This window comes from Girardinichthys multiradiatus, chromosome X, assembly GCF_021462225.1.
Source record: "Girardinichthys multiradiatus isolate DD_20200921_A chromosome X, DD_fGirMul_XY1, whole genome shotgun sequence".
NCBI classification, from domain to species: Eukaryota; Metazoa; Chordata; class Actinopteri; order Cyprinodontiformes; family Goodeidae; genus Girardinichthys; species Girardinichthys multiradiatus.
The window spans coordinates 23,429,666-23,444,800 of NC_061817.1; the positions used below are offsets into that span (position 1 = coordinate 23,429,666).

General features: G+C 37.7%; 1 long non-coding RNA gene across 2 annotated transcripts in view; it reads right to left on the bottom strand.

Annotated features, from left to right (window-relative positions):
* Window positions 1-1,238: 1,238 nt before the first annotated feature.
* Window positions 1,239-15,135, bottom strand: part of LOC124863382 — a 33,845-nt gene continuing 19,948 nt past the window's right edge. For both annotated transcript variants that reach the window (XR_007037120.1, XR_007037121.1), the window contains exon 4: window positions 1,239-2,205. This is a non-coding gene — a long non-coding RNA (uncharacterized LOC124863382). The remainder of the gene's footprint in view (window positions 2,206-15,135) is intronic.

Below are 15,135 nucleotides of genomic sequence, written 5' to 3' on the forward strand. Positions count from 1 at the left end.
AAAGTTAACCTTTTAAAAGCCTAATAGGCAGGGGCTGCCAGTTAGCCTCTGGCTAGAGGACAGCACAGTTGTTTCTTTACAGAAAAAATAAATGTAACATCGTTATATATTTTGTCCCTGGTTAAATAGGAAGTGAGTAAACTATTTGTATAGCACCCTTCACAAGTCAAGAACCATAAAGTGCTTTACAATACAAATATCTATGGAAAAAATGAGGAAAGGATAAAACACATGGGCATAAAAGTGAAGCTCAAACAGCATATACCATGACATAGAAAACCCAAATCGAGTTAAAAGTCAGTCTGAATGAATAAATATGTTCTAAAAAAATAAAAAGAAATAAAATGAAAAATGAGCCTCAAATGCTGTGATTTAGTTTACACAGGATTTTTAAAGACAGGCCCATTTATTTAATTCCACCTCATCTCCAAAAGTTGTCAGCTTTTAAATGTGTTAAAAAAAACATTTAACAATATTTTAAATTAATTGCTAAATCTGAATAAACATGCAGCAGCAGCAGCAGCAGCATTCACTAAACATCTTCCTCTTCTTTATTGAACTGCTTCACCTCTACACACCAACTATCACACGGCTTCATTCCACACAGAGAAACAATTTCTTTTCATATTAGTGTGGACATGAACTGTTTTAAAGTTGTAAACAACCCATAAATTATACTTTCCCTTCTTTATAGAAATCATGCTTCGAATATTTCCAGAAAAAATTATAATTTTTTGCTCTAAATTTGGATTTCACTAAAACAACAAGCTTGAGGGCTTCATGCTTTAAGTGCAAAGCAGCTGTCAATGTCCCTATAACCTACATTGTAAATGAACCTAGCTGCTATTTTTGAAAAAAAGAAACATACAATTTATTGTTGTTGTTACTGCCACATACATCGGCAAATAACAAGTGAGCAGTAGAGAGAATAACAAGTGATGGACAATCCAATACTAATGTCATCCAAAGTCACAGAATTTTAAATCCAGCTTCCTGGCTTCACATTGTGACATAATTCTTCTCCTATTTGAGTCAGTTTTCACAGACCATTGTCCTGCATGTTTCAGATTATGTCCTAATATATCATACTTAAATCAAATGAATGGGTTCATGAGCAGGCCTCAGCTGAGCTAAATGGCATGCTGAGGAAGTCATTTAGTCATTTAAATAAGCTGTGTTGGAGTAAGAACACACAATAAACCTGCAGAACACCGGCCCTTTAGGACTGAACCTGAACACTCCTGCTCTATAACCTCCAGGTATGATATTGCTATACTTGCCACAAAGCACTAGGTCTCCGTGTTAGGAAAACAGTCCAACAAAGGGTACTGACAGTAATAAAATTAGATGGTTCAAGATAAATTAAGTTAAAAAGGAACTGATGCACACAAATATTGTTTGTACAGAACAGTGCAGGCTACACTTTTACTCTTGAAATTTACAAAATTAACACTGCATGACAGATGGTTAACTGTGCTTTAAAACAAATATATAAAAAAAATCTTTCCCATGGAGATCCTTTGATCTTTTATCAGCAAGTCACATGATTACATTAGCAACGCTTTAAATGAACAAAGTGAGAAGGCCTGCTTTTTATAGTTGAAGATGTAAAACCAATAAAACATCAGTAAAAACTAGTTTAAGTTAAAAAGTTAGAAAATTAAAATTAAAATTCCTGATCAAATCAGCACAAATAGCATCACAGTAACTTTAAGCTGTTGACACATCCTGTGATGGCATGTGTTTGACAACTCAGGGGTTCCAGCTAACTTAGCAAGATAAAAATACAGGGATGACAAAAGCAATATAATAAACAAAAATCTGTTAAGTGTCAGGTTGACAGCACCACAGGGGAACAGAGGTGTAAATCTGATCAGAGGTAAAATCCTACTTAAATGTTAATTTCTTCAGCATTGTGGCATTTGTGACATGAAGATACCATTATTACAGAGCTAAATGCTCCGTCGTTTAAGAATGCAGATGTCAGATAGACCCCCCCCCCCTCCCCCCTTCTTGCCATTCCCTCTTCTCCTCCACTCTTGATGTCTCCACTTTGATTTATTCATTTTCTATGTCGGCGAGGCAGACGGGACAATGGTGTCTTTCATAACAGAGGCAATGTTCCCACTACCAGCACCCTGCGGCCCCCCGGAGATCCTCATCCGCCAGGCCGATCTGATGTGACCTGGTCATGAAGGACTGGTCCTACATCAGAAGACAACACAGAGGAATATAGATAATATATTTCAAATGTATTAATTTATATTTTAGCACAGCAATATGAGAACAAAACAAATTTACTGTAAATACTTGCTGTTCTGATGCACTTTTGGTTGTGGTAAAATAAGTATAAAAGAACACAACCAAGCAGTGTGTTAAAATTTTACCTCTGGAAGCATTTGTAAATAAAATCGATGTTTTTGTTGCTTTAAAAAGAAGTTGCTTTGACGGAGATGTTTCACTTCTCCGACACCTAACAAATTTTGACATTTAGGCTTCTAAGAACAACTAAATTGGTGGTTAATTCTTCAAAGACAAACAAGAAAAAATAAAAATTGAACAAAGCTTAATGTAAAGATTCCTCAAACATCTGACATAATATTAGGAATGCCTGAGTTTGATATAGCATCAGATTAAACAGTCGTCGTGGGAGGAAAACACAGAATATGAATGAAGTTTTAGAGGGACTGAATGAGAGAGGAAAGCAGGCACATGAGAAGGATGGTGGTTGTGGGGAGAGTGGGCACCAGGGGTCATTTTGCCTCCCCTGAATTTGCACTCAGAGGTGCACGAATAGTGGTTGACTGCACAGTTAAGATTCATGGTTAGAAAGAGCGCCTTTCTTTTCTCCAACCCCCCTCTGCTAATGCAATTCAAAAAATTTGTATAATTATGCTCCATGTTGCTGATTGAGGAGGCAATGTGGCCCATGGGATGTGGACAGGGAGGGTGAGCAAGCGTGGGTATTTGCTGACGGGAAAAAGTAATTTATTGGGTACTTTTGCCATTTATGCAAGTGCATTCTTGCATTTATGACATTAAGTCTAATCGAATAAAGGGGTCCTGGAATGCTGCATCGCTCTCAAAATGAGATTCTGCTAATGTGAAAATGACCCCTCCTCCCTCTGCTTCTGTGGTCATCCTGTTAACCACATGTGTTTAGTTGCCACCACAGAACAACCTGTCTAAGGCAACAGACTCACTCGTAAAAAGTGTTAAAAGTATGCTGCATAAATACATGAGCTGATAACTTAAAATTCCAAAGTCCAAAAAAAAATCAAGAAAACATACTTCAACTTAAATAAGTCAAACTCTTTAGTTTTCCCTTAAAAAGAGGAAAATGTATTTTTCTACTGTGCGTACCTAAAATATTGAGAAGAGAAGAATAGAAAGATCGGAATCTGGAGGAACATGGAGGAAAGGAACAGACTGCGTGTGCTCAGATTTTCTGCATGACAATAACGTTCAAGGGTGGTAAACACATATGTTAACTGTAATGTAATCAATATAGGCTAAGCTAGCTAATCCATTTATTTAGCTTGAGTCCATTAGATATTATATCACATTTTTGCTAAATCAATTTTTAAGTGTACCCTGCCTTTCGCCCATAGACTGCTGGAGATAGGCACCAGCTTCCCCGTGACCCACTATGGAATAAGCGGTAGAAAATGACTGACTGACTGACTGACAATTTTTAAGTTGCAAACTTAGGACAAAGAAGTATTCAGCTTCCTCTAAAAATTCAAAATTAACACGAGGTAAATGACATCAAAAGAGATGGCTATTCAGTCAAACAATAGTAGGTTATTTGTTAGGTCTCCACATTTTACATCATTATTGGGATTTAAATAATAAACAAATGTAACAATGTATTTTGCTATGTTTTGCATAGACAGCACATTTGGGAAACAATCACAGGTCAGTGGTTGTCCCAGTAGTTGTCATGTTTTGTGGTGTAAAAGGACCCTAGAGCAAGTGGGAAGCAGGAATAATTATATTAGAATTGATTCAATGAAAAGCTAAAACAAACTTACGTAAACTTAAAGTAATATGAAGAAGACAGGGAGACATGGGGGTAAGTAGAGAATACAATACTGAAAGGACTAGTTGACAAACTAAGGCTGGAAGGATGATTGCAGGTGAGACAGGTTGGGCAGGACAGCCGTTATATATTTTTTTAATAGCTGTTATTGAAAATAAGCACAACAAATGTGCGCAGAAGGCACCAAGAAAACAAAAAACTTCTTCCATTTATTTTTCTGGCATATTTTAATAAGACAGTTAAAGAAGTAAACTCAGTTCACTTATGCACTCTAGTTAAAGTAATATTAATTGATGGAATAAAACAAAATCTCACAATTTGCATGAAGCCTTTCTGGGTGAAATTGTGTCGAAATCTATAATCTACACTAACTAAATTAACAACATATTGTTAACAAAACATACATTTAGTTGGTTTAACGTTATTAAGCATGGAGACATCATGTGAAATCGTGTTGTGTTTACTTAAACAAGACCCAAATGCTGGGAACTATATCAAAAAGTCCACGGAAACTGTTATCTAATCTTTTTGTAGCTGAATCAGTGTATTTTCTTTTTAGAGTGTAGCCAAAAGTCATTTGACTATTCCTCCAAGGCAAAACCAGACCATACATTTACACAGTGTAGCATGATTTTGGGGCCCCATTATGCATCCAACAATTATCAAAGAATGCCGGAATAAGAGGTCAGAATGAAAATACATAATGACGATGATGATATTGATACTGATAAGTTTGTACGTGTAACAATATAACCTTGAAACACACTTCAGGGTGATCTCGTCAGGCCCCACCCTGGAGAAGCGGAGGAACCAGTGGGAAGGCGGAAGAACATCATTTGATCCCTGCTCCAGAGAGCGCGGGCCTACACACCATGTATATCCTGTTTGGGAGAGCAACTGTTTGAAAGTCATCTCACTGGTCCCAACGGCATCATCAAAGACGGATACTAGACAAGAGCAGAGAAGAGGAAGAGGCCGGAAACCGGACACTGCTTTTTATGATTGGAGAAGCAGAATTCGTTTTCAAGACATTCAAGGACAAAGTTTTTGAAGAAGATGAAAAGCTTAATTTTAAATAAATATCATCAGTTGAAAAAACAGAAAGTAAATAGATAAAAGGAAGTTCTCAGGAGCCACAAGCTCACATCCTCCCACTCTGATCATATATTAAGCTGTATTTTCAGGGAAATCCAGGTCAAATAACAGATGATGCCTAGATTTAGCCTGCTTTATTATTATTTGTCTTTTATAAGTGTGACCAAGAGTCTAAAGAAGTAACACAAGCTCACAGAGAAAAGACAGTTAAGATACAATTAACTAACAGGCAGAGAAAATGGTTTAAAAATGGGAAACTAACTGAATTCAGATAGCAGGATAAAAGGCTTCAAAAAATATTAGTGGAAAAACAAGATTACTGCCAGAAACAATTACTAAGTTTGAATAGCTACTTAAAAACAAACAAACAAACAAAAACAAAATAGATTTAAATTTAATTAAAAATCTTTGAAAGGTTTTTAATTTTTTTCACCAATGAAAAATGTAAAACAAGCCTAATATGTGAAAGAAAGAAAAAAAGAATCCATGCGAATTATATTTAAAAAATAATTAAAACAAAAACAAGATAAAAAGCCTTTTTATAATAATCATTAAGTCCTGCTAATATGCTTTAGTCACACCAAAAAAAAAATTTGTATCGTTTAACTGCTTTACCTTGAAAAAGTGGTCTGAGGGAACATTTTCACTGGAGATTTGTGGCAGTGCAGAGCCATAAAACGTTTTGTGACCGAAATAAAAAAAAAGAAAAATGACTGTCAAAGTTGTCGAGACACATAATGTTGACTGTTAATCAATGATGGAGTGGAGGGATGTGGCTCCCTCAGGAAACAATTAGCTGTGTTGAACCAGTTGCTAATAAAATACTTGGGTTACAAGCTACCCAAAGCCCAGCCAGGCCGGGGGGGGGTTACTTTTAATACATGTGTGTGTTACTGTGTTTGTGCATGTTTGTGCATGTGTGTGTATAGTCAAGAAAAGGCACTGGTAGCATCTGGTCAAGATTGACATGCTGTTACAGCAACCTCCTAGGATTACATTTAAAGAATCGAATCTTAAGCCTGTTTTAAAACCGTCATAAGATGTGAGCCGTCTCATGTGGTTAATAATTAATTTCAGTACATCCAAATGTTATCATTGTTAAAAACAACTAAGTATGGTCATTAATGGAGAATTTGCATAACATTATGACACACTTTTAGCGGTGTGGTTTAGAGATTGGAGAACGGAAACTAATGATATAAACTTCTCACTAAACGGAAGGAAACCTACAGGGGAATAAAAGCTTTAATTCAACCTTACAGATGTTGTGTATAGTAGTAGATTGTGTATAGTAACAAATAGTAATCCCGTCCTCCCTGTTACAAACTCTTCTGCAAGTCCTAATCATTTCTGTGCATGTCTTCCTGGTTCTTGCATCCAAAGAGCTGTATTTAAAATCCTTCTATCGAAATACAGTATTTCCAAATGTGATGAAAATGGGTTCATTCTAAATTTAGATTTAATTTCAAATTAAATTACTTTCCTGAGTAATACTTACCGTAGACCTTAAATAAATTAGCGGTCTTGGACAATAAAAAATGTTCGGCAGTTCTTTGTGTACTTTGGAGATTTTGTTTAGCTTTATTTCCTTCAAGCACTTGGCATACCTCTTGCTTTCTGTTGGAACATGCGAAAATACACTTGCTCCTGATTATACCACTATACTCCTATGCTTTATACTACACTCCTATTAACACTATTTGTACAAGGGGTGTCTGAAGTGCAGCTCGGGGGCCATTTACGGCCCTTGGAATGATTTTATGCAGACCCCGACTGCAGTTCAAGAGTGATACAAATTTGGCCTGCCAACAGGGGTTGATGCAAATTGAGACTTTTTATTAGGGCAGAATTATTACCAACAAATAAAAGTCTTCGCACAATGGGAAATGTTAGGTACAACACAAGGTAGTTGTCTTTAAATAACCACGCTTTTTGCATTCTCTTTAATTTCATGGTCAGTAGGACCAAATCTATCCAGACACTTTTACACAAAAGCAGACTTTGGTGAACCCAAATCTGCTTTTAATTCATCAATTAAACTTGGCTAAATAAAGCAAACAATTTCAAAGAAAGAGTTACTCAAATACTCTTCTTATTGCAGAGAATAGAATATTTTTTCAGGTTTTTCTTTCAATCGAGCCCAAAAGGATTTGCAAACTGGATGCCTTGCAGAAACCTCAAGTCTACAATGAGTTACACGCCCCTTTCTAAGAAAAAAAATCCAACTACTTTGTTTGTTTAAATAAATTATTGAATGCATATTTTATTGTTAAGCAGGTAAGAAAAATGAACAATAATGAACAATATCTTTTTTAATTTTTGCTTTTACATTTTTTTTTTTTTTGGCCCATGAATACTTTTACTTTTTGGCCCATGTGACAAAAAGTTTGGACACCAGTGATTTATACTGAAGCTAAGCTGAGCAACTGCATAGTCTCCATACAGAATTATACAGTTTGTACTACAGCCTTAGGCGGTGATAACGGGCTGGTTTATGATCTGTCTTATCAGAAAAGAAGAGGAAAAAAAAGAAAGAATAAACATCAGTCAGTCATTTTCTACTGCTTATTTCATAGTGGGTCGCGGGGGAGCTGGTGCCTATCTCCAGCAGTCTATGGGCGAGAGGCAGGGTACACCCTGGACAGGTCAACAGTCCATCACAGGGCAACACACAAACAACCAAGCACACACACACTCATTCATACACTATGGGCAATTTAGAGAGACCAATTAACCTAACAGGCATGTCTTTGGACTGTGGGAGGAAGCCAGAGTACCCGGTGAGAACCCACACATGCACAGGGAGAACATGCAAACTCCATGCAGAAAGACCCCCGGTTGGGAATTGAACCCAGGACCTTCTTGCTGCAAGGCAAAAGTGCTACCAACTGCACCACCGTGCACACTTTTCCAGTTGCTTTATTAATAGCTCTGATGGTAGATACGGCCGACCTTACGTTTGTGCTACTTTCTGACTCATGAAGGTCAACACACATCTGTATTACTTGAATGGTATATTGTCCTGTCTTTCGCATTTTGAGAAAAAGATCTGTGTATCAGGAAATACAAGATGACATACAGATATTGTTATTTTCTGTATTCTAGTTCTGTATTCTAGTAGTAGTGTCTGAAGGAATATATATCAGCAATTTTTTGTTCGTGCCACTGCCCCAGATCACATTTTAGGATAAATGGAAATGAGTAAAACATCAAAGGTTTAATGTCTGTGCAATAAATGTGGAAAAATGAACTGGCCTTCACAAAGAATGAGAGACAATGTACTGAAATGCATTTCAAGAACATTCAGAATGAAGCAGAAAACCAACTTCTTCTGTAGTTGGGAAGCCTTTGACCTCAGTATGGAGGAGTCCAGAAAATAGCGACCAGCAGCCACCAAGATAATCTAAAAAAAAAACTTCTTGTGGTGTGGTGAAGTGCAACATTAGATTTGAGTTAGAATCAAGGCCCTGGTAGAACTCAGGCAGCATACATAATAAACCAAGCAAATCTGACAAACAAAGCACATGAAATGCCTATTCATATTCTCTCCCTGGGAGAGAGATAAGTTCAGAGGAGAGTATGGAAAGAAAGACAAAGTGGAGAGAAAGAGGAATAGGAGGATGTAAGTGGATGTAAGTGGATGCATATTGGAGGATGTAAGTGGATGCATATTGAAAAGCTGTACTAAGAAGGCCTTTCTCTGCAAGTTTAATGCCCAGTATCACCTCCGTTGTTTATGGCCTCTTCACACTAGACTAAAACTGTCCCACGGTCTTCAGGATCACCATGACGGACAAGCATGATCAAAGCTAACCTGGAAATTTTTCAAGAATAAAGGCAGTGAGGATAGAACAGCTGTCTGTAATGACCAAATAGGCTTTTCCATGTAGTTTCCCTGGACACTGTCCCATTCTGCTACCACCACAGCTATCACATAAAAGCACTACAATGTCGTCTAATAATCTTGATTATTTCCCTATACACAGCGCTGTAAAAAAGTACCTAAAGCTGATTATTGGTTTTTCTACACTTAGTGGCAACAACTGCCATTAAGTGTTTGAGATATAAGTTATGAGTATTTTACATCATTGTACAGAAATTGTTTTTAATTTATCCACATTGGTTGGCTTTTCAAGTATGAACAGCCTGTGTCACAGCATTTCAAACAGATTTTAGTCTGAATTTTGACTATGCCACTCCAAATTCTTCATTTTGATGCTTTCTGAGTCAATCAATTTTCAATTGTTCACAGGTTTCTTTAAAGAAAAAGGGGGAAAAAGGGGAAGCATGTTTACTTTAGATTACAGGTCCTTCTCAAAATATTAGCATATTGTGATAAAGTTCATTATTTTCCATAATGTCATGATGAAAATGTAACATTCATATATTTTAGATTTTTGCACACTAACTGAAATATTTCAGGTCTTTTATTGTCTTAATACGGATGATTTTGGCATACAGCTCATGAAAACCCAAAATTCCTATCTCACAAAATTAGCATATTTCATCCGACCAATAAAAGAAAAGTGTTTTTAATACAAAAAACGTCAACCTTCAAATAATCATGTACAGTTATGCACTCAATACTTGGTCGGGAATCCTTTGGCAGAAATGACTGCTTCAATGCGGCGTGACATGGAGGCAATCAGCCTGTGGCACTGCTGAGGTCTTATGGAGGCCCAGGATGCTTCGATAGCGGCCTTTAGCTCATCCAGAGTGTTGGGTCTTGAGTCTCTCAACGTTCTCTTCACAATATCCCACAGATTCTCTATGGGGTTCAGGTCAGGAGAGTTGGCAGGCCAATTGAGCACAGTGATACCATGGTCAGTAAACCATTTACCAGTGGTTTTGGCACTGTGAGCAGGTGCCAGGTCGGGCTGAAAAATGAAATCTTCATCTCCATAAAGCTTTTCAGCAGATGGAAGCATAAAGTGCTCCAAAATCTCCTGATAGCTAGCTGCATTGACCCTGCCCTTGATAAAACACAGTGGACCAACACCAGCAGCTGACACGGCACCCCAGACCATCACTGACTGTGGGTACTTGACACTGGACTTCTGGCATTTTGGCATTTCCTTCTCCCCAGTCTTCCTCCAGACTCTGGCACCTTGATTTCCGAATGACATGCAGAATTTGCTTTCATCCGAAAAAAGTACTTTGGACCACTGAGCAACAGTCCAGTGCTGCTTCTCTGTAGCCCAGGTCAGGCGCTTCTGCCGCTGTTTCTGGTTCAAAAGTGGCTTGACCTGGGGAATGCGGCACCTGTAGCCCATTTCCTGCACACGCCTGTGCACGGTGGCTCTGGATGTTTCTACTCCAGACTCAGTCCACTGCTTCCGCAGGTCCCCCAAGGTCTGGAATCGGCCCTTCTCCACAATCTTCCTCAGGGTCCGGTCACCTCTTCTCGTTGTGCAGCGTTTTCTGCCACACTTTTTTCTTCCCACAGACTTCCCACTGAGGTGCCTTGATACAGCACTCTGGGAACAGCCTATTCGTTCAGAAATTTCTTTCTGTGTCTTACCCTCTTGCTTGAGGGTGTCAATAGTGGCCTTCTGGACAGCAGTCAGGTCGGCAGTCTTACCCATGATTGGGGTTTTGAGTGATGAACCAGGCTGGGAGTTTTAAAGGCCTCAGGAATCTTTTGCAGGTGTTTAGAGTTAACTCGTTGATTCAGATGATTAGGTTCATAGCTCGTTTAGAGACCCTTTTAATGATATGCTAATTTTGTGAGATAGGAATTTTGGGTTTTCATGAGCTGTATGCCAAAATCATCCGTATTAAGACAATAAAAGACCTGAAATATTTCAGTTAGTGTGCAATGAATCTAAAATATATGAATGTTAAATTTTCATCATTACATTATGGAAAATAATGAACTTTATCACAATATGCTAATATTTTGAGAAGGACCTGTATAGGTATGGTGTGTTGCTTTTTGATATCTTTTAGCCTGTTGTCAGTCAGGTTTTCTTTAAGTGATTTTCTGATTCTGCAGGTCTGGCAGTAATCACTCCTTTGTGTTGCTAGAGAAATTTAACTCAAATTCCCAAGAAATGTGGTTAATCACGGTTAATTGGTCATTAACTGTGAGTAGGTGTCCAGCACATACTGATTTTTTTGTTTGTTTTTTTGGTGCTGGTCCTGGTTTGTTTAAACTACTTTGCAAGATCCTTTGTTTGCTGCCGGAGCTTTGGAGGGATATGATGTGCTAAGCAATCATACTGCTAAAACTTTAGTTAATTTATCTGAGTGCTGCTGTTGTGAGGATTTATGAGGTTGCAGTTTTGACTTGAGGCCACTGTGGTCAGTCCCCCACACTAGGGCAGTCCACATGTTGCTAACCTTTGCTACCAGGCTAGTCTACGCTGAAGAAAAGACCCAGACATGAGGCCAACAGCCTCATCACAGGTATTTAGTGCATCCTCCAAATAGTTGGAAGAACTTTAATACTCTCTCACACATAAAAGGGAGGGCACTGCATGTTTGACCCCTTCAGACCTCTCCAACAACCAAGAAAGACCATCCATGATAAGTTCATTTTAAATGTCCTGGTTGAATTTTAGTCTGGTGTGAAGGATGCATTAGGACATTTAAAAAAGTCAGGAAATGTCAGTTACAATATGTCTTTTTTCAAGCTAAATCAAACTATATCACACCTGGTCTTCGGGGTCATTATGTTAACACGCACCAATAAGATCACTGTCAGAGTGGCCCTCCTCCACTGAGAGAACCCAGTAGTAATACAACTTATACAGATCAAATTAATAAACAAATACAAAAAGAAAAAGAAAAAACATTACATTATTACAAAATTTAAAAATATACAAAACAAATAAAACAAATTTTTTCCTGTATTTTGAGCTGTTTTTCTTAGAATTTGCTTGAAATTTGACAGAACTGGGGTGAAGACTAATGATATTGTGGCATCTAATCAGATAATTAAGTTAAATCAAATTTATTTATATTGGGTTTTTTTTCGGGTAAACGCATAAATGTCTGTTTGTGAACGGCTAGCAAAAATTTTATTCATTACAATTGCAAAGAGATTTCTGTGTCTCAGCATAATATTCTTTAGCCTCACATCTTAGTTTACCTTGAAACATTCAAGATCTGTTTTTAAAACAAAACAATAATCTGAATGACCAAGCAGCAAGAACCATTGTTGTGGAAGGTGTGTGAATAAAACGAGACATTAGTAAAATTAGATTAGGTGTTTGACATCTCAAGAAATGTCTCAGTGGTGAATTCAGATTAATACTGACAAACAAGAAGCTGGTGGACACACGGACAAATTGCAATTAGTTGCACCGGGCGCTCAAAGGGAGTTACAAAATCAAATATGATTCCAGCCAGGCCAAACTCAGTGTGATGTAAATTTGGAATCTTCCAGGAATGGTTCATAAATAATAATAAAAAAATACACCAACAAGTGAATGGAAATCAGCTGGTGCCCATAAAGACAAGGACAACTGAGGAACATTTTTGGTTTCCACATCTGATGTCAATTTTAAATGTTTTTTTTTCTGTTTGGTAGACTCATTAAGTGACATGCTGGTGCTGATGAACTGCAGGCAATTACTTTATTTGTTTGGAGTTGTTTAGACAGCACAATCCATCTTCAGTGGCTGCTTGTTTCCAGTGCTCTGCATAATTCAGCTAATAGTTCCATTCTGTAACAAAGTGGCGATGTGTTTGCATCTCTCAGCTGAAGTGTGAAGCCATTTGTGGTGAGAAAACATGTATGTGTGTTTTATTGTGCACAGAAACCGAGGTGTGTCTGTGGAGCAGATTTTCACACACTGTGTGGTCTTGCCTCAAGAGGTTAGGAGAAGAACCTCACCCTTTGTAAACAGAAATGGAGAGAGGACTGGAAACAGTGGAAGTACAACTTTTTCCAAGAGAATGACTCAATTTAAAGTTAAAAAGAGCAAGATATCACATAATTAGTATCTGCTCTATCAGACCCGTGGGAGCCAATGGCAGGACAAAGACTCCCAAGAAGGTGGGCTTACATGGATAGATGAGTCAGCAAGCATGAGTAAGCTGGAAGCCTCTTTGCTAACAATCAGATGATTTCAGAAGAAAAACAAGAAAACAATGAGAAATCTGAAGGTAGGAGGGTCTGGAAAAGGGGAAGACCCGAGGACCACCGAAGGCACCGGAATGTGGGAGAACTAGGGAATTCATCTGCATCTTTGTATTTTTTTTAATAAACAGATCAGATCAGATCCAACTCAACAATCCTTCCCACAGACCTACATATGTGCACATTTTTATTTTTATTATACACAACAGCTATTACTCAATCCTTCCAGCCTGGCAGGTGCACCTTCACGCTCTGAACAGCCGAACGAAGACCCTCGGCCCTGCCTAAAATACAAAACTAGCATGATGTTCACTGTTTCTTTGTAGGGAGAAGAAGAGTCAACACTGCCTTTATCAACCCTTAAAGCAACAATTAAAACAACTGGAACTATGACAAACAAGGCTGGAAGAAGAAACAAGTGTATACTTGTATTGCCACCAGTAACAGTGAGAAGGATGGTAAGGGAGGTAAAATAAATCTACTCCAAAGCTCACTTTTGGAGAACTGCAGCATAGAGTGTCATTTTGGAATCTTTAGTGTCGATATCAAAAATTAGACATGCCATCTGGAAGATTGGGAAGTATACCAGGAAAAAGCCTTTCCTGTCCTACCATGATAAATGTAAATGTGTGGAATTCACTAAACTCTACTGGGATTTTAACTGGAACTGAGAGCTTTGGTCAGATGAGACTTAGACTATGCTTTTGGCAATAATCACTTCAGAGGGGTCCCTTATCTTCTCTTCATTTTTCACCCTTTCTGTGAGAAAACCAAAAAATAAATCATCTTTTGGTCCAGCAGGGTAATGATCTAAAACATATGGCCAAATCAACACAAAATGTGTTTCACCAGACACAAATACCAAACTTCTTTCATGGACGTGAAAATCCTATAGGAAACCTGTTTTTGGTGAGCCGAAAAAAATAAGCATAAGAGAACATTCTGGACTCTTTGGAGAAGAAAGGTCAAAATCCGCTCTTTCTGTGCTTCAAATGTTACAGGACAAGAACAAGTGCTATTTTAATAGTCAAAGATAGTTGAGCAAAGGTTTAAGAGCAGCAGGCAAAGTGAGGCACCAGGAATTTTGTAAAAAATAAGTGAAAATATATTAAGAAATTCTGAAAAAGGATATTTTCTCCACTGAGTAGAAAAGGATAAATGTTTATTTTTTCAGTAGGAGCTGATGCTACTACAACTAAAGCTGGACTTATTTAAGTCTTTTTTTTACACATCTCTCCCAATAAGTGTAGAAAGTCAGTCAGTCCTCATATTAAAACATGTTTATTACACATGTTTATTTCACCTCCCAGGAAAGCTCTATGTAAAAAAGAAGACAAGGCTCTCTTTTGACAATATTCCGGCAAAAACAGGAGAGCAGTGAAACTTCTACATCTTACCTCAGCTGCTTGTTTGAACCTTTTAACACATTTTAATTAATAAAGGAGTCTTGCAGTAAAAATGACCTGACCCTCAACATGTTAAAGAAAACATAATCAGTCACCCATAGGATGGACTGTGGTTATCCACAAAACACTATCAAAGGCAATTTTATTTAACTTGAAAGTATTTGTAGTGGTCTAAAATCCTTGTTTTGGGGTAAAAACGAACCTTTTAGATTTGCATTTTACAATGAGAAAATGGATTCACGAAAATAAAAAACTATTTAAATTCTTAAAGAATTGCTCTTTGCTTTTACCTCTTTTTTACTGCTAATATCTTTAGTATAGTTCTTATAATTAGTTTCAGTCCCTATAAATCTGCTCTAGCTTTTTTACAGCCGTTAAAACTAAAGAAAAATTATATTCTTGGCACTGGCCGCACATGCCCTGGTCCATGGAAGTCTGATCGAAAAAACACCTCCAACAGCAGCCGCCTAATTGTTTGGCAGGCAGACAGGCAGCCGGTACAAGGA